The sequence below is a fragment of the Pleurodeles waltl genome, chromosome 8, assembly GCF_031143425.1.
Source record: "Pleurodeles waltl isolate 20211129_DDA chromosome 8, aPleWal1.hap1.20221129, whole genome shotgun sequence".
NCBI classification, from domain to species: domain Eukaryota; kingdom Metazoa; phylum Chordata; class Amphibia; order Caudata; family Salamandridae; genus Pleurodeles; species Pleurodeles waltl.
In genome coordinates, this window is record NC_090447.1 from 260,505,376 (window position 1) to 260,525,140 (window position 19,765).

At 49.0% G+C, this 19,765-nt stretch overlaps 1 protein-coding gene across 1 annotated transcript in view; it reads left to right on the forward strand.

Annotated features, from left to right (window-relative positions):
* Nucleotides 1-19,765, forward strand: part of LIPI (lipase I) — a 170,390-nt gene that overhangs the window by 35,815 nt on the left and 114,810 nt on the right. The gene's annotated exons all lie outside the window — the stretch shown is intronic.

The window sequence follows — 19,765 nt, forward strand, 5'->3', positions numbered from 1 at the left end:
GACTCTGATTTTGCTATTTTTGTTACTCTGGGCACTTTACCACTGCTAACCAGTGCTAAAGTGCAAGTGCTCCTGTTTAAATTATATGTAAGTGGTTCATCCATGATTGGCATATTTGATTTACTAAGTAAGTCCCTAGTAAGGTGCACTAGAGGTGCCAGGGCCTGTAAATCAAATGCTACTAGTGGGCCTGCAGCACTGGTTGTGCCACCCACATAAGTAGCTCTGTAATCATGTCTCAGACCTGCTCCTGCAGTGTCTGTATGTGTATTTTTACACTGTAAATTCGACTTGGCAAGTGTACCCACTTGCCAGGCCTAAACCTTCCCTTTACTTACATGTAAGGCACCCCTAAGGTAGGCCCTAGGTAGCCCCAAGGGCAGGGTGCAGTGTATGGATAAGGTAGGACATATAGTAATGTGGTTTATATGTCCTGACAGTGAAATACTGCCAATTTCGTTTTCACTGTTGCAAGGCCTGTCTCTCTCTCATAGGATAATATGGGGGCTACCTTTAAATATGATTAAAGTGTAGATTCCCCTAGAGAGTAGATGGACATGTGGAGTTTGGGACCCCTGAACTCACAATTTAAAAATACATCTTTTAGTAAAGTTGATTTTAAGATTGTGAGTTTGGAAATGCCACTTTTAGAAAGTGAGCATTTTCTTGCTTAAACCATTCTGTGACTCTGCCTTGTTTGTGGATTCCCTGTCTGGGTCAGTTTGACAGTTGGGTTGTTTTTCACCTCACACCAGACAGTGACACAAAGGGAGCTGGGGTGTGATCTGCATTTCCTGATTAGCCATCTCTGCTAGGAGGGAGGGGTGGAGTGGTCACTCTCATCTGAAAGGACTGTGCCTGCCTCTGACAATGCTGTCTCCAGCCCCCTGGTGTGTGTCTGAGGCCTTGCCTGGGCAAGGCAGGATTTCACAAGAAGGTGTGAGTCCCCTTTGAAGGAAGGTGACTTCAAAGACTAAAATGGGTATAAGAAGGGCACCCAAACTTACAAACTTTAGAAACACTTCTGGAATCAAGGGGAACCTCTGCCTGGAGAAGAGCTGATCGCTGAGGAACAAGTGCTGCCCTGCCTGTGACTGTGCTTTGTGGAGCTTTCCTGCAGTGCTGCTTCTGCCAGAGTAAGAGGGCAAAGACTGGACTTTGTGTGCCTTCCATCTTGAAGAAGAAATCTCCAAGGGCTTGATGTAGAGCTTGCCTCCTGTTATTGAAGTCTCAGGGATAGCAAAGACTTCTTCCTGCCAGCACCTGGAGTCTCTGGAGAGACCCCTACTCTGCTCTGTGGTGCCCTTCCAGTTCCTGGGACCCTGAAAGGAGAGGCTGGCAGCCTAAGGACAAAAATACACGCACCGAGCACCGTGCGGAGAAAAGATCGACGCGAATCCGATCGCGGCTGAGAAAACGACGCGACGCCGTCTCCGCAGCTGAGAAACGACGCCGCTGGAAACGCGACCGGAGAATCGACGCCCGGAGCAGGAGAAACGACGCGCAGCATCGCTGACGAAGGCTGAGAGATCGCAACCAGCGCCGCGGGACTTCGGACCGTCGCGTGGCTGGCTTTTTCGACGCGCCTCGCCGAGCCGAGCTGTTTTCGACGCATATACCCGTGCCGGGTTATTTTCGACGCACACCGCCCGTGCGGGGTTATTTTTGACGCAAACCAGGTACATTTACACGCTAGCAGCGCTAGTGTGTTGTTACAACTACCTAAAGACTCTTTTTATTTTAAACCTTTTAAAAATCATAACTTGACTTGTGTATGTTGGATTTTTGTCGTTTTGGTCTTGTTTTGTCTAGATAAATATTTCCTATTTTTCTAAACTGGTGTTGTGTCATTTTGTAGTGTTTTCATTAAGTTACTGTGTGTGTTGGTACAAATACTTTACGCCCAGCACTCTGAGGTTAAGCCTACTGCTCTGCCAAGCTACCAAGGGGGTAAGCAGGGGTTAGCTGAGGGTGATTCTCTTTTATCCTAACTAGAGTGAGGGTCCTTGCTTGAACAGGGGGTAACCTGACTGTCAACCAAAGACCCCATTTCTAACATTGGTGACCAGCGGTCGGGATTTGGACTTGTATTTGTACTTGACATACAGTAATTAAGTGTACACTACTGTTTTGATCTCAGACCACTACGTGACCACATACTACTAGTCTTGTGATTTTTGTTTTTTACTTGGACTGTTTTTCTCTGCATTCAGTTTCTTTTTTTCACTGATCCCGGGATAGACTTTGCTGAAACTTCATTTGAGAACTTGCTTTTCTGTTTTTGGAACTGTGCATATTTTTTTAACCTCTCATCATGTCTCAGTCTGGAGATGCCCTAGCTGAAACTGCTTTTGATTTGGAGAAATTGGAGAGCTACAAGGTGGCTCAGTTGAAGCAGTTTTGTAGGAATGTTGGCTGTCCCATTGAGAGCTCATCCAAGAAGGATGAGCTGCAAAAGGCGCTGAGGGCCTGGGTGGCAGCCAAAGCAGCTGAGGGGCACACAGAGGAGGAGCCAGAGGGGGAAGAGGAGTTGCAAGTCACTCACACTGATGTAGTGGGTGGGCCTGCTATGTCTCAGGGGAGAATCTCTAGGGCAAGTAGCAGTGTATCCTCCAAGGGTCTGACACCTGAAGAGTTACAGGACAGACAAGCAGAAAGGGAGTACCAATTGGAGCAGAGAAGGCTAGCCCTTGAGGAGAAGAAGATAACAATGGCTCATGAGCTTAGCTTGAAAGAGATAGATCATAGAAGCCAGTCCAGTAGGGATGGTGGCAGCAATTCTACAGTGCAGCCTGAGAGAAGGGTACACATCCCAAAAGACCTTGTGAGGGATTATAAGAGGGAGGATGATATCTACTTGTGGTTCAAGGGTTATGAGTCAGCTCTCCACATGAACCTGGTCCCTGAAGCTCATTGGGGGGCAGCCCTGTGGAAGCATTTTGAGGCAGAGGGGAGGGACACACTGACGGCCTTAGGGGATGCTCAGAGTCTCACCTACCCTGCCATGAAGGAGGCCTTACTTACCAGGTATGGTCTCACCCCTGAGCAGTACAAAGAGAAGTTTAGATCCTACAAGAAAAAGGAATCCCAAACATGGTTGGAATGTGTTGATTCTTGTTGCAGGTCACTGGATGGTTGGGTGAAGGGCAGTAAGGTAAACACGTATGAGGGGCTTTACAATTTAATTGCTTGGGAGCACTTGTACAGTTTATGTTTTCCAGAGCTGCGCCAGCACCTCATTGACAGCAAGCTGACTGACCCCAGGAAGCTTGCACAGGAAGCGGACCGCTGGGAGAGCACCAGGGTCCAAAAGAGGTATGGGGGAGACCACGCCAAGGGTGGGCAGGGTCCCTCTCAGAAGAAAGGGGGGGGTAAGGGCAAACAGGATGAGTTCTCTAAAGGGCCCCAAACTGATTCCCAGGGTAAGGATTCCCAACCCCCCAGTGAAAAGAGGCCATGGTTCTCCAAAGGGAAGCCAATGGCAGGTGGTCCCCTACGTAAGTGCTATTCATGTGACCAGGTGGGTCATGTGAGGGGGGACCCCAAATGCCCCAAAAGTACACCGGCACCCACTGGTGCACCGTCCCAGGGTTTGGCCAGTGTAGCGCTTGGGGAGGAGTTGGTTTCAGGTGGGTGGGAACCAGCAGAAATGACCCTTGTCTCACTAGGGGACAGTGAGATGGTCCAGAGAAACCTAGTGCCTGATAACACTAAGAAGTACAGGCAATGGGTGACCATCAATGGACAGAGGGTGGAGGCTCTGAGAGACACAGGAGCCAGTGTGACTACAGTGAGGAGTCACCTGGTGTCTGAAGAGCAGATTGATCCCCGGGTACTTCACCAAGTAGTTGCAGTAGACAACTCTGAGCGCCTCTGCAGAGTGGCGCAGGTTCCCTTTGAATGGGGGGGGGTCTCAGGTTCCTGGAAAGTAGCTGTGAGTCCAACCATGCCTGTTGATTGTTTGCTAGGCAACGACCTGGAGGATTCCCCTTGGAAGGAGGTGGAACACAGGTCTCACTTGGAGATGTTGGGTCTGCCTGGGTGGGTATGCGTATCCACCCGGTCTATGGCAGCCAATCAGGGTAGTCAAGAGCCCCTGGAGCCTGAAACAGTGGCCCAGGGGACCGCCAAGAAGAGGAAAGGCAGGAGGCGCGGGAAACCCGCCCCAGAAGTTCCCACGGTCCGGGAGGAGGCAGAGCCTGAGGGTGATGCCCCGGAACCTACAGGGGAACAGGTGGCTGAACTGGGGGAGGTCCCTGAGCTGTCGCAGTGGCAGCAGGAAGGGGGACCCACCAGGGAAGTATTCTGCACAGCGCAGAAGGAATGCCCTACTCTTGAGGGACTGCGGCAGCAGGCTGCAGCCCAGGCGGCTGGCGGAGCGCCAGGTACTCACCTGATTTACTGGGAGGATGGCCTCCTGTATAGTGAGCCTAAGGTTCCTGAGCCGGGGTCAGCTCGTATGCTGGTGGTACCCCAGGGCTTCAGGACCTTCCTACTGGGTTTGGCTCATGATGTGCCTTTGGCAGGACATCTAGGGCAGGACAAGACCTATAAGAGGCTTGTCTCCCACTTTTACTGGCCCTTGATGAACAAGCAGTCAGCTGCTTATTGTAGATCTTGTCAGACTTGTCAGGCAAGTGGCAAGAGTGGGGGGAAATGCAAAGCTCCCCTCCAACCTTTACCGGTAGTCAGTACTCCCTTTGAAAGGGTAGGAATTGACATTGTGGGGCCTCTGGATCCCAAGACAGCCCTGGGCAACAGGTTCATCCTGGTCTTGGTGGACCATGCCACACGGTACCCAGAAGCTATTCCTCTAAGGACGGTCACCGCCCCCGTGGTGGGACGTGCCTTGATGGGGGTTTTTACCCGCATGGGGTTCCCCAAGGAGGTAGTATCTGATAGGGGTACAAACTTCATATCCACTTATATGAAGTCTCTGTGGAAGGTGTGTGGGGTAACCTACAAGTTCACCACCCCTTACCACCCCCAAAGTAATGGTCTGGTTGAGAGATTCAACCGCACCTTGAAAGGCATGATTCAGGGCCTGTCAGAGCCCTTGAGGCGTAAGTGGGACGTCCTCTTACCATGCCTTCTGTTCGCTTACAGGGAGGTGCCTCAAAAGGGACTTGGCTTTAGCCCCTTTGAGCTCATCTATGGCCACCCTGTGAGGGGACCGCTCAGTCTGGTGAAGGAGGCTTTGGAGAAAGCTCCTAGTAAACCACCCCAGGATGTATTTAGCTACATGCTGGCACTAAGAAACCAGACTGCCCGCTTCAGGCGTCTCGCTCAGGAGAACCTGGAAGCAAGCCAGGAGGACATGAAACGGTGGTACGACCAGAATGCCACTCTGGTTGAGTTTCAGCCTGGACAAAAAGTGTGGGTCATGGCGCCAGTAGAGCCTAGGGCTCTCCAAGATAAGTGGACTGGGCCTTTTGAGGTGGTGGAAAGAAAGAGCGAGGTCACCTATCTGGTAGACTTGCAATCCCCCAGGAACCCCTTGAGGGTCCTACATGTCAACCTCCTCAAACCCCACTTTGAGCGAACTGAGCTATCCATGCTCCTAGCGACAGATGACGGGGTGGAGGAAGAGAGTGAGCCTCTTCCTGACCTCCTGTCTGCAGGAGAGAAAGATGGGTCTGTGGAGGGAGTGATCCTCTCCCCCTCCCTGACTGAGGAACAGCAGAGGGACTGTCGCCACGTGCTGGGACAGTTCGCCTCACTGTTTTCCCTGATCCCAGGAGTCACACACCTGTGCACACATGATGTGGACACTGGGGACAGTACACCTGTTAAACATAAGGTTTACAGGGTGACTGACAGGGTGAGGGCTTGCATTAAGGAGGAAGTCTCCAAAATGTTAGCCCTAAGGGTTATTGAGCACTCCAGCAGTCCTTGGGCCAGCCCAGTGGTCTTGGTCCCAAAGGCTACTGCTCCTGGTGCCACTCCAGAACTTAGGTTCTGTGTGGACTACCGGGGTCTCAATGCGGTCAGCAAGACTGACGCACACCCCATCCCCCGAGCTGATGAGCTCATTGATCGGTTAGGAGCTGCCAAGTACCTCAGTACGTTTGATTTAACATCTGGGTACTGGCAGATTGCCTTAACTGAAGGGGCAAAGGAGAGGTCAGCATTCTCTACCCCCGATGGGCACTTCCACTTCAATGTGATGCCCTTTGGGATGAAGAATGCCCCTGCCACCTTTCAGAGGTTGGTCAACCAGGTGTTGGCAGGACTGGATGAGTTCAGTGCCGCCTACCTGGATGACATTGCTGTGTTTAGTTCCACATGGGAGGAACACCTGCAACACCTCTGGAGAGTGTTAGAGGCCCTGCAGAAGGCAGGCCTCACTATTAAGGCGAGCAAGTGCCAAATAGGGCAGGGTTCTGTTGTGTACTTAGGACACCAGGTGGGGAGTGGCCAGGTGGCACCCCTACAGCCTAAGATTGACACGATTCTGGCTTGGGAGCCTCCCAAGACCCAGACTGAAGTGAGAGCCTTTTTAGGTCTCACAGGATACTATCGGAGGTTCGTTAAGGGATATGGTACCATTGTTACCCCCTTAACTGAGTTGACTTCTAAGAAGCAACCCAAGAAAGTGATCTGGACAGAGGCTTGCCAGAACGCTTTTGATGCCCTGAAGGCTGCCATGTGCACAGCACCGGTGCTGAAGGCACCTGACTACTCCACGGAGTTTGTTGTACAGACAGACGCCTCAGAGCATGGTATTGGAGCAGTACTCTCACAGCTGAATGAAGAGGGCCTAGATCAACCCGTAGCCTTCATTAGCAGAAGGTTACTACCCAGGGAACGTAGGTGGAGTGCCATAGAACGTGAAGCGTTTGCTGTGGTCTGGGCACTGAAGAAGCTAAGACCCTACTTGTTTGGGACTCACTTCCGAGTTCAGACCGACCACAGACCCCTCAGATGGTTAATGCAGATGAGGGGTGAGAACCCAAAACTGTTGAGGTGGTCCATTTCCCTACAGGGGATGGACTTTACGGTGGAACATCGACCCGGTACAGAACACGCCAATGCTGATGGTCTGTCCAGGTTCTTCCGCCTTAGTGATGAGAACTCCCATGAGGTTGGGTAGTTGCTCCCCACTTTTAGCTGGGGGGGACACGTGTTAGACTTTTCATCCTTGGCGTGGTCTCCCTTAACTTTTTGCCTCTGTTCCCCAGGTTGTTGATGTGTGCTGGACTCTGATTTTGCTATTTTTGTTACTCTGGGCACTTTACCACTGCTAACCAGTGCTAAAGTGCAAGTGCTCCTGTTTAAATTATATGTAAGTGGTTCATCCATGATTGGCATATTTGATTTACTAAGTAAGTCCCTAGTAAGGTGCACTAGAGGTGCCAGGGCCTGTAAATCAAATGCTACTAGTGGGCCTGCAGCACTGGTTGTGCCACCCACATAAGTAGCTCTGTAATCATGTCTCAGACCTGCTCCTGCAGTGTCTGTATGTGTATTTTTACACTGTAAATTCGACTTGGCAAGTGTACCCACTTGCCAGGCCTAAACCTTCCCTTTACTTACATGTAAGGCACCCCTAAGGTAGGCCCTAGGTAGCCCCAAGGGCAGGGTGCAGTGTATGGATAAGGTAGGACATATAGTAATGTGGTTTATATGTCCTGACAGTGAAATACTGCCAATTTCGTTTTCACTGTTGCAAGGCCTGTCTCTCTCTCATAGGATAATATGGGGGCTACCTTTAAATATGATTAAAGTGTAGATTCCCCTAGAGAGTAGATGGACATGTGGAGTTTGGGACCCCTGAACTCACAATTTAAAAATACATCTTTTAGTAAAGTTGATTTTAAGATTGTGAGTTTGGAAATGCCACTTTTAGAAAGTGAGCATTTTCTTGCTTAAACCATTCTGTGACTCTGCCTTGTTTGTGGATTCCCTGTCTGGGTCAGTTTGACAGTTGGGTTGTTTTTCACCTCACACCAGACAGTGACACAAAGGGAGCTGGGGTGTGATCTGCATTTCCTGATTAGCCATCTCTGCTAGGAGGGAGGGGTGGAGTGGTCACTCTCATCTGAAAGGACTGTGCCTGCCTCTGACAATGCTGTCTCCAGCCCCCTGGTGTGTGTCTGAGGCCTTGCCTGGGCAAGGCAGGATTTCACAAGAAGGTGTGAGTCCCCTTTGAAGGAAGGTGACTTCAAAGACTAAAATGGGTATAAGAAGGGCACCCAAACTTACAAACTTTAGAAACACTTCTGGAATCAAGGGGAACCTCTGCCTGGAGAAGAGCTGATCGCTGAGGAACAAGTGCTGCCCTGCCTGTGACTGTGCTTTGTGGAGCTTTCCTGCAGTGCTGCTTCTGCCAGAGTAAGAGGGCAAAGACTGGACTTTGTGTGCCTTCCATCTTGAAGAAGAAATCTCCAAGGGCTTGATGTAGAGCTTGCCTCCTGTTATTGAAGTCTCAGGGATAGCAAAGACTTCTTCCTGCCAGCACCTGGAGTCTCTGGAGAGACCCCTACTCTGCTCTGTGGTGCCCTTCCAGTTCCTGGGACCCTGAAAGGAGAGGCTGGCAGCCTAAGGACAAAAATACACGCACCGAGCACCGTGCGGAGAAAAGATCGACGCGAATCCGATCGCGGCTGAGAAAACGACGCGACGCCGTCTCCGCAGCTGAGAAACGACGCCGCTGGAAACGCGACCGGAGAATCAACGCCCGGAGCAGGAGAAACGACGCGCAGCATCGCTGACGAAGGCTGAGAGATCGCAACCAGCGCCGCGGGACTTCGGACCGTCGCGTGGCTGGCTTTTTCGACGCGCCTCGCCGAGCCGAGCTGTTTTCGACGCATATACCCGTGCCGGGTTATTTTCGACGCACACCGCCCGTGCGGGGTTATTTTTGACGCAAACCAGGTACATTTACACGCTAGCAGCGCTAGTGTGTTGTTACAACTACCTAAAGACTCTTTTTATTTTAAACCTTTTAAAAATCATAACTTGACTTGTGTATGTTGGATTTTTGTCGTTTTGGTCTTGTTTTGTCTAGATAAATATTTCCTATTTTTCTAAACTGGTGTTGTGTCATTTTGTAGTGTTTTCATTAAGTTACTGTGTGTGTTGGTACAAATACTTTACGCCCAGCACTCTGAGGTTAAGCCTACTGCTCTGCCAAGCTACCAAGGGGGTAAGCAGGGGTTAGCTGAGGGTGATTCTCTTTTATCCTAACTAGAGTGAGGGTCCTTGCTTGAACAGGGGGTAACCTGACTGTCAACCAAAGACCCCATTTCTAACAGTGTGTGACTTACCCTGACTAGAGTGAGGGCTTTTGCTTGGACAGGGGGTAACCTGACTGCCAACCAAAAACCCCATTTCTAACATTGGTGATCAGCGGTGAGGATAGGACTTGTGTTTGTGCAGTGACATACAGTAGCTAAGTATTTCACTACCTACCCACAGTTGAAGGTCAACTTGATTTTTCATCTTTTTTGGCTTTTGGTTCTCTGATGTCCTCCTGGATATACTATTGATATTTTGGACTTTGGATTTTGGTTTTTGCTGGTAAGATCCTATCAGAATGGGATCGCTTACCTACTTATTCTTTTTGCCTACTGACCACCTCACTAAGGCTGACCTAAGGAAGCTTTGCAGAGAATGTGGCCTTCCTGTAGCAAAGAGATCTACTAAAGCAGAGATGCTACATGCCTACATAGTCTGGGAGGAAGACAGATGGGCAGAGAGAGAGGCAGCAAGAAACCAAATGACTAAGTACCCCTCAGAGGAGGAGGAGGACTACTCACATGAGGAGGAAGACGACTCAGATGAGGAAAGAGACCCAGTGAGAAAGGAATGGCTCATGGCTCAAGCACGGTGGATGGAAGAGCTAGATGAGTTTCTTGAAAGGGCTGAGGCAGCAAGTCTCTTAGCCCTGGAAGAAGAAAAGATTGCAGCTCAAGAGCTGAGCTGTAAAGAGCTGAAACTGGAGGCCGGAAGGGCTGAGTCCAGTTCAGATGGTGGCAGCAAAAATCTTGCATCTTGTACTGCTGAAGAAGGGCACAAGCCCAGAGATGTGGTGCCCAACTTGAAGAAGGGAGTTGACACACCCCAGGCAGTTCAAGGGTATGAGGTAGTTCCCGTTATGCACAGGGTCCCTGAGAAGGATTGGGGAACTGGCACAGGGGGTCATATTCCTACTGGGGGGAGGGACACTTTACTGACTCTAGCAGAGAGTGACAGAGAAAAGGGTTCCCCCCTGGTGGACGTCCTGGATATAGAGTGTAGAGACATCCCAGAAGAGTTTGGGTTGAGTGTCAGGGACAGACAGATACTGTCTCACCAGTCTCAGGAGGGTGAAGTAGAGTGCTTTTCCAAGGTTGAGTTACTGGGTGGTTGGGTGAAGGGTACTGTGGTTAATACCTGTGAAGGGCAGAGTGATGTAATTGCTGGAGAGCATATGTCTGGTCCTTATTTTCCAGAGCTACGCCAACACCAGGTGGAGTGTGAGTTCTCTGACCCCAGGGAACTTACAATGGAGGCAGACTTCTGGGTGAGTACCAGAGAGTCTGAAGAGGCATTTGGGGGTGCTCCTGAAGGGAGTGGTCTAGGTGGTTCCCAACCGAGTGTGGTGGGAAAGGATTGTAGTGTCCCAGGTAGGTCCCAGGTCCTAGAGGGTTCCATGAGGGAACACCAGGAGGGAAGCCTAGCCTGTACCGTAGGGCCACCTTTTGAGGGAAGCCCCGCAGTGTCAGAAGAACTTGGGGGGGTGACTGTAGCCAGCATCCCAACAGTTCTGGTGTCTGGCAGTACCCCTCCTAGTGAGGGGGTGCAGAAGTCCAGACATAGGGTTGAGAGGGGGTTGCAGACCCCAGTGGAGGACCTTGAGAGTCAGGGGACAGCTCTGAGAGCAGAGCCCCCCAGGAATGACCCAGGTGAAACCGTTTCTGGTTTGGGGGAAACCCAGACTCTGCCAGATGGGCAGAGGTCGGGAGACCTGCGCCAACCAGACTCTTGTGGGGCCCTTGGGGACGGTGTGTCCCTTGTGGGGGGTGAGAGTGCCCCCCAGGAAGTCCTGGCATGCCAGGCAAAGATTCAACCTCAGGGTGGTGACTCTGGGTTGGATACCCAGGTTCAGAGGTTAAACTCTGACCTGGTGGGAGGTAGACGTGCCTCCCAAGAAGTCCTGCTGTGCCAGGCAATTGTCCAACCTCAGGGTGTTGACTCTGGATTGGATGACCAGGTTCAGAGGTTAAACCCTGACCTGGTGGGGGGTAGGTGTGCCCCCCAGAAAGTCCTGGCGTGCCAGGCAATTGTTCAACCTCAGAGTGCTGACTCTGGGTTGGATGACCAGGTTCAGAGGTTAAACTCTGACTTGGTGGGGGGTAGGTGTGCCCCCCAGAAAGTCCTGGCGTGCCAGGCAATTGTTCAACTTCAGGGTGGTGACTCTGAGTTGAATGGTCAGGTGCAGAGGTTAAACTCTGACCTAGTGGAGGGTCAGTGTGCCCTCCAGGAAGTCCTGGCGTGCCAGGCAATTGTTCAACTTCAGGGTGGTGACTCTGAGTTGAATGGGCAGGTGCAGAGGTTAAACTCTGACCTGGTGGGGGGTAGGTGTGCCTCCCAGGAAGTCCTGGTTTGCCAGGCAGTGATCCAGTCTGAGGGTACAGACCCTGGGCTGGAAGACCAGGTTCAGGGTGTCCCCCCGGACCTGGAGGGAGGGGCTACTGATAACAGTGCCCCTACCATGTTGTCTTCTGAGGAGGCCACTCCTAGTTGGAGGGTGCTGGACCCCAGAAGGGAGGGCAGGGGGAGGGAAGCCTCACCCCGGGCCCTAGTCCAACCTGAAGGTACAGGCCCCAGGTTGGAGGGCCAGTTGCAGGTTAACAGCCCTGCACTGGTGGAGGAATGGTACAGGGTGACTTCTGTAAGCACCCTGACCATGTTGGACTCTGGGGGTACCGCTCCAGGAGGGAGGGTACAAAGCCCCAGAGGGGAGGACCAGGTTCAGGCTGTCATCCCTGACCTGGTGGAAGGGAAAGTGGTTAAAGGATGCCCAGCACCTGGGGCTACCGCCCCCCACTCTCCACAGCCACAGTGGTTGGAGAGCTTTGAGAGGCCTGGGGCCTGGCTCTCATCCCTGGCAGCTGTCAGTAATCACTGTGGCTTGCTGTCCGGGTGGACAGAGTTATCCCTGGGGAGGGGACAAGTGTCACACCCCGGGGATAGAATGGGCAACACCACTGGGTTGGTCCTGGTGGTACTATCCTGCTCCTGGGATACATCTGTGAGCAATGTAAGGTTAGGTGCTGCACAGATGGGATCCGCAGGAAAGGAGAAAGGTTCCCCATGGATGGGCTTAGTGGGCCCTGAGAGTATGGACAGAGGGATCCAATTGGAGTCAGGAAGGCGAAGAACTGGAGCATGCCCCTGCTGTTGTGGGCCTGGATCCTTGTTCTGTCGCCTCAAACAGGGAAGTGCATCAGGATAGTGATTGTTCTCCCCTGGCTTTAGGCTGGTAGGGGGTCATGTTGGACCTGGCTTTTTGACAGGGACATCCCCAAACTTTTTGCCTCCTTCCTCCTATTTTTTCTGACCTGTTGTTGTTGGCTTTTGACCTCTGAGCACTTTACCACTGCTAACCAGTGCTAAAGTGCATATGCTCTCTGTGTAAATTGTACTATTGATTGGTTTATCCATGATTGACTATTTAATTTACCTGTAAGTCCCTAGTAGAGTGCACTACATGTGCCTAGGGCATGTAGATTAAATGCTACTAGTGGGCCTGCAGCACTGGTTGTGCCACCCACCTCAGTAGCCCCTTAACCTTGTCTCAGGCCTGCCATTGCAAGGCCTGTGTGTGCAGTTTCACTGCCACTTCGACTTGGCATTTAAAAGTACTTGCCAAGCCTAGAACTCCCCTTTTTCTACATATAAGTCATCCCTAATGTGTGCCCTAGGTAACCCCTAGAGCAGGGTGCTGTGTAGGTAAAAGGTAGGACATGTACCTGTGTAGTTATATGTCCTGGTAGTGTAAAACTCCTAAAGTCGTTTTTGCACTACTGTGAGGCCTGCTCCCTTCATAGGCTAACATTGGGGCTGCCCTCATACATTGTTGAAGTGGCAGCTGCTGATCTGAAAGGAGCAGGAAGGTCATATTTAGTATGGCCAGAATGGTAATATAAAATCCTGCTGACTGGTGAAGTCGGATTTAATATTACTATTCTCGAAATGCCACTTTTAGAAAGTGAGCATTTCTTTGCACTAAAAACTGGTTGTGCCCTTCAATCCACGTCTGGCTAGGTTTAGTTGACAGCTCCTTGTGCATTCACTCAGACACACCCCAAACACAGGGTACTCAGCCTCACTTGCATACATCTGCATTTTGAATGGGTCTTCCTGGGCTGGGAGGGTGGAGGGCCTGCCCTCACACAAAGGACTGCCACACCCCCTACTGGGACTCTGGCAGACAGGATTGAACTGAAAGGGGGCCTGGTGCATTTCTTAGAGACTCTTTGAAGTCACCCCCACTTCAAAGGCACAACTTAGTATAAAACAGGGCCTCTGCCCTACCTCATCAGACACTTGCTGGAGAAGAAACCGGAACCAGAAACTACATCCTGCCAAGAAGAACTGCCTGGCTGCTCAAAGGACTCACCTGTCTGCTTTCTACAAAGGACTGCTGTCTTGCTGTTGCCCTGCTGCCTTGCTGAACTCTTGTCTGGCTGTGAAAGTGCTCTCCAAGGGCTTGGATAGAGCTTGCCTCCTGTTCCTTGAAGTCTCAGGACCAAAAAGACTTCTTCCTTTCACTTGGACGCTCCGTGCGTCGAAAATTTCGACGCACAGCTTGTTTCGCGGCGAGAAAAACGCCGCACACCGACGCTGATCGACGCGACGCCCTCGGGACGATCGAGACTTCGACGCACAACCTCGCAAGGACAAAGCCGCTCGACTTTCCAGGAGAAATCGACGCGACGCCTACCGTGAGCGCGAAACTTTGACGCACGGCCTCGCAAGGACAACGCTGCCCGACTTCCAAGGAGAAATCGACGCGACGCCTGCCGTGAGACCAAATTTCCGACGCACGGCCTCGCAAGGACAACGCCGCCCGACTTCCAAGGAGAAATCGACGCGACGCCTACCGTGAGATCGAAACTTCGACGCGCAGCCCCACAGAACGACGCGCAGCCGGAAAACAAGCAGGAGAATCCACGCATAGACCCGGGACATCTGGTAATCCCCGCGATCCACGAAAAGAGACTGTCTGCGCGCCGGAAAACGACGCCCGACTTCCCCGCGTGGAAAAAGAACGACGCAAGTCTTTGTGTGCTGAGGAGAAATCGACGCACCCACCCTTTTTCCACGCATCTCTCCACCCGTGGCCCTCTGAGGAGATTTTCCACCAGAAACCAGGTACTTTGTGCTTGAAAGACACTGTATGGCATTCTAAAGACTTAAGACACTTTATATCACTTCCCTGTGATATTTCTACAATTTTCCATTGCAACTTTATTCTTTTTGACCTACAATTATCCTGATAAATATTATATATTTTTCTAAACACTGTGTGGTGTATTTTTGTGGTGCTATATGGTGGTATTGTATGATTTATTGCACAAATACTTTACACATTGCCTTCTAAGTTAAGCCTGACTGCTCGTGCCAAGCTACCAGAGGGTGGGCACAGGATAATCTTGGATAGTGTGTGACTTACCCTGACTAGAGTGAGGGCTTTTGCTTGGACAGGGGGTAACCTGACTGCCAACCAAAAAACCCATTTCTAACACTCACCATACCTCTCAGTAAGCTCATAAATTGAAACTACGTTAAGATTACATGTGGTACTATATGAATGTGCTGTTAACTGAACTGTAAATTAGCAATACCTTAATACAATATATATTAACAGCATTTCTTTTCATATTATAAAATTGCTAATTATTTAACTGCTGCCGTTGAAGTGTTGAGCTCCTCCTAAGATGTCAGTCAGCATTAACAAGTTGCGGCTGGTGGTGGGGTAAAGTGGCAGGCGTGGGGCCGGGGGTAATCAAAAAAATAAATAAACTTACCGGAATCCCTGCCACATCCACATCGCCGCTCTTCTGGCTCCACCAGGCTCCCAGACTGCCCTGTGGCCAATTCTAACACTGCTCTCATGCTGCTGGCAGCATGAGAGCAGTGTCAGGGTTGGCCTGAGTTCCCTCACTTTGCTATCCCAGAGAGACTGGGAGCCTGTGCGTGCTGTCTCCAACCCGGCAACGCACCTCGGGATAGAGAGAGCTCAGTGTGCATGAGGGTTTGGCTGTCTTGAGATGGCCGGCCAAAACCACATGCGCACTGACAGCAGTGCCACCACTCCTCCTCCCTGCCTGTCACCCCCCATGGCCCCATCCCCTAAAAAGGTTTTGCAGCTGTTGCTGGCAGGGGAGCAATGCTCCTCCGCTTATCAAAGGAGCCGCCGCTGGTTAACATTAGAATAAAATAGCATCTCCTTCCTTCCCCTGGCTCCCCTGGCACACTCCACATCTCAATGACCACAATTAAGTATTTAACAAAACCAAGAGGTCTCGGAGCCCCCACGCTTGCTCCTCTCAGTACCAGAGTTTATGGAGACAGGCAATGTGCATGAGGGTTTCAGAAAGGGGTATTCTAATAATGGTGTGCTTGTGCATAGTCACCTGGCAGCTGCCATGTCAAACAAACACTGATCAATAAATGTTGCTGGGTTCCTGCACTTCTCGAGCAGATAGAGAACAGGAGCAAGTGACCCAACTTCAACACGAGGGACTCTAAAATGGACACTTCACGAGGCATTCATGTTGCTCAATCAATATTTGAAAACAACTCACATTTGACAGTATTTCTGCTGAGTAAATGCCACCAATCACGGCATTTGAAGTATGAAGGAGCGTGAAATGGTTGAAATCGGCTTTTCAGATTGTTGTTCGAAAATATAGGTTTTAGGACCTGTTTTTTTTTCAAAACATAATTGTGCAGTTAAACCACAGTGCCGAACAAGTCCTCCCTGATTCTAGAGAGATTGGCTCCCAACACTCAGTTGATTTCACCCATATTGACCCAACGCCTAGGGCCCCACAATAACTACGTGAGCTCACTTGTTTTCAGCACAGTTCAACACCACTCTCCGCCCCCATTTACTTTTGACCACATTCCAAGTCAGTACACACCTCGCACCAAAAATGTTAATAAAGGGTACAGGTACATGCTGGGGGTCATTTGTGTGGGCGTAGTGCTAGAAGACTGATTTTTTGTTAGTTTTTTAACACAAATTTGCAATCAGGAGAGAAATGTGCCAGAAGCTCTTCAGGCTGCATATAGTTGGATCTGCTTTTAGTATCCATAAGTACGTGTGGCTACCATACAGATGAGCAATGATGGCATTTATATCCCCATTCTTCAGTATTCATGGTATGTCAAAAATGTGAACTATCATTTGTTAAGGCCGAAATGCAACACACAAGGGCTTGCATTAATAACGTCCTGCCGCATGCAATCTAGTCAGCATGAAAGCAATGAGGGAGTTGTCCTGGTCCATAATGCATATAATTTCTAACAATTATAATTCATAATTCCTCCCTCCACTAAACTTCAGGGACCCTGTAGTAGTTATACTTGGTGTTGTTTACTCACCGCTCCCTTTCTGTATGTCCACAAGCACTGACATTATGTGAGTCTGAGACCCCAGCATTTCGCACATAAATAAAAGATTTACTACATTTTCGACCTAGAGCCTAATTTACAGTTTGGCGGACAGTATACTTTATCAAAGTGTGGCAGATGTTCTGTCTGCCATGTTAAAGGTGCCCAGGCTTTTATACACTTGTAATATGGTGAATGGAATAGCTGACAGGTTTGTGACAGGGTATACCAACCGTCAAACTTGAAGTAAGGCCCTTAAAGGGTAACATGATGCATAATTTGCAAATGTTAACTAATGTATGTATTTCTAGCTCAGACGGTTCACGAAGTAGTAAAAAAGTACAACACCTGGCGTGGCATAGTTGCCGGCCCTTAACAAAGTTTAACAGGTCATCATTCAGGCTTTAAACTAGAACTACTGGGGTAACATTTTTGCTGAGACAGTAATAATGCGTGTTAAAAAATACTGAAATATCACAGAAAATGGTGCATTATAACTCATAATTTAACTGTTCTCGCATAGTTTTGTCCTTCCCTGCAACATAGTTTGGCCCTTGAGTGCTGCTTAATTCTAGCAGTCCTGCATATGTTACCTCATCCCACTACACAGCCTACCTATGGTCTCTCCTGCCCCAAATCCACGTGATATTCCTCATTCTTCCTGCCCCCTTTCCTCACACACCGCTACTACCTAGTTCATGGACAGAGTCCCTAGGAGGTACAGCTGGTCTCTTATGACTATTCATCTCCCCTCACCCTTACATGGATTCACTTGTTTCACTCGGCTTTCATTAGAGCACACTTGTTCCTCTGAAAGGCTTGGAGGGCTGGCGAAGAGTCAGTTACATATAACTCTGGTACCAAAGGTAGTGCAGTAGAACTGGGGAAGAATCAATTATGCCAGGCTAGTGATTTTACCAGGCAACTACAGTTGGTCAGAATCAGTCACATTTCAGGGTGTTATGTTTCCAAATGGCTGCAAATGAAAGCTGCCAATCATCCTTTATCTCAAAACTCAGCTTTTATTGCCTCATAAAAACGAATAAATCTACACAAATGTTTGTTTTCTTTGAAATTATCAGCACCAAATGGATTCTTAAGTAGTATTTGGGTGTGACTAAAACATTTATTTGTTATAAGTAGATCCAGGCTCCAAAGATTGAGGCTTTGCATAGCTGAAACAAACAGGTGTTAGCACTGCCAATTGAACGGACAAAAATAGAGGTTTGGTTCTGTTTGCAAGGATCCAAATCAGAGAGCTGCAGGTTGAATGTGAAGCCACAACTGAACTATGGGATGTAATCAGATTAAGGGGCTATGTGGATTTTGTGCTGCTTTTTTGCCAACTGACATTCTGCTGCCTGCACTAGAGTGCCTAAATAAACAGCACTGCAGTTAGAGCTGGCAAAATGCCCGCTGGCGCGGAGGGGAGCAGAACACGGTGGGCATCCCCATAAAGAACAAAAACTGCAATCACCTCGGGTGAAACACTGATTCAAATTCTAATACGACTGGGAGAAGTTATAGAGGCAAATTATCCATCGAGAACTTCAGGCAAGGAAAAGGTAACTTTTTAAAAGTTACTTTTCCTTAATATATATATATATATATATATATATATATATATATATATATATACATCTCTATATATATATATATATATATATATATATATATATAGATGCATATATATATATTTAATTAAAATACGACTTCACTATTGAATTGGAGTTTTAATAACTATTAGAAATAGTTGTCTAATTATTTCTAGCAAGCCCCATTCTTGAAATAAAGTATAATGATTTTAAAGTGTACTCTGTTTTTATACGTAGGAAAAGGAGGCCTCACATAGTGAAAAATAGCTTTGAGTGCTAGTCACTGTAAGGATATGTTATCATTACATTCTCCATGTCCTACTTTCAAATACCATGCAGCCTTTTTTATGGGCTACAGGGCCTATGTAGGGATGAATTATGAATATTTAAAAGGGAGGTTTTAACGTGTCAAAAAGGTTTATTTTGATGGGTCGAATTGCAATATTTGCTACAGTCAGGATACATTGGTAGGCATTAAGTCATGTTTGCACGGCCTGTGTAGTGAATGACACAATAGGTGCTGCAGTCCTCTTGTGGCATTTTACTTCCAGGCCCTGCGTACATCTGGAACCATATAGTAGGGACTCATTTGATAAGTTAAATATACCAATTGGCAATATGCCATTTCAACCATGTTTAAAGGGGGGCACAGGCACTTTACTACTGTTTAGCAAAGATAAAGTGCACAGAGATTTAAAACCAGCAAACATATGGTCCAGTAAGAGGTGAAAAATCTGGGGTGTCAAATAGAAAAGGCAGATTTCCTACAACTATTGTCTGCAAGATAGGATGGACTAGCAGTGAGGTATTAAATGAGCATTCACGGACTGTCAAGTGTGAAGGCAGTGCTCCTGATAAACTCTGTACAAGGCATGACAGTAAGTAGTTATGTTCTTGTAGTTTTCAGGCCTATTTTAGAAGTTACCTGATCCATTTACAACCCAACTTACCTCAAACAAAGGATCCATTATAGAAGAAACCCTGCCCTTTCGATGTCATAGCCCAGGGAGATGTGCCGATTGATTCGGTCCTCTGCGAACACAACCTCAGTGGCATCTCGGCTCTCAAAAATAAATATTGACACAAAAGCAACAAGGCTGACTATGGGCAGCATCACACTTCAAAAATGACACAGACAGGCCCTGATGTCTACATTAAAGGTGCTTACATTTTATCTTGTGGAGACATGCATACATTTTATCCTGTGGGGCCACAAAAGGAGGGTCACAGAGTGTAGGGTAGGGACAGGACACCAAAGCAGGTGCCAGTCAGGGGTAGTAGTTCAGGAAGACAAGTGTAATGTGGGATCTCAAGACCGAGGGGTAGTTATTACCTTTCAGCATAGCTAAGAGTTCACAGTCAGAAGAGCAGTGGGCAGGGTAAGAACTGATTGCAGGCAATATATCTGGTGTAGGACACCACTGGGCTGGGGAATTTTCTAGGAGGACAAAAGAAGGAGAGAAGTGGACAAGGTCAAAGAAAACAAAGGCAGAGGGGTTGAAGGAGTGATAAGCCAAAGGGTAAGTAAGCTCCTCCCAAAGTCATCCTCTCTGCCTTTT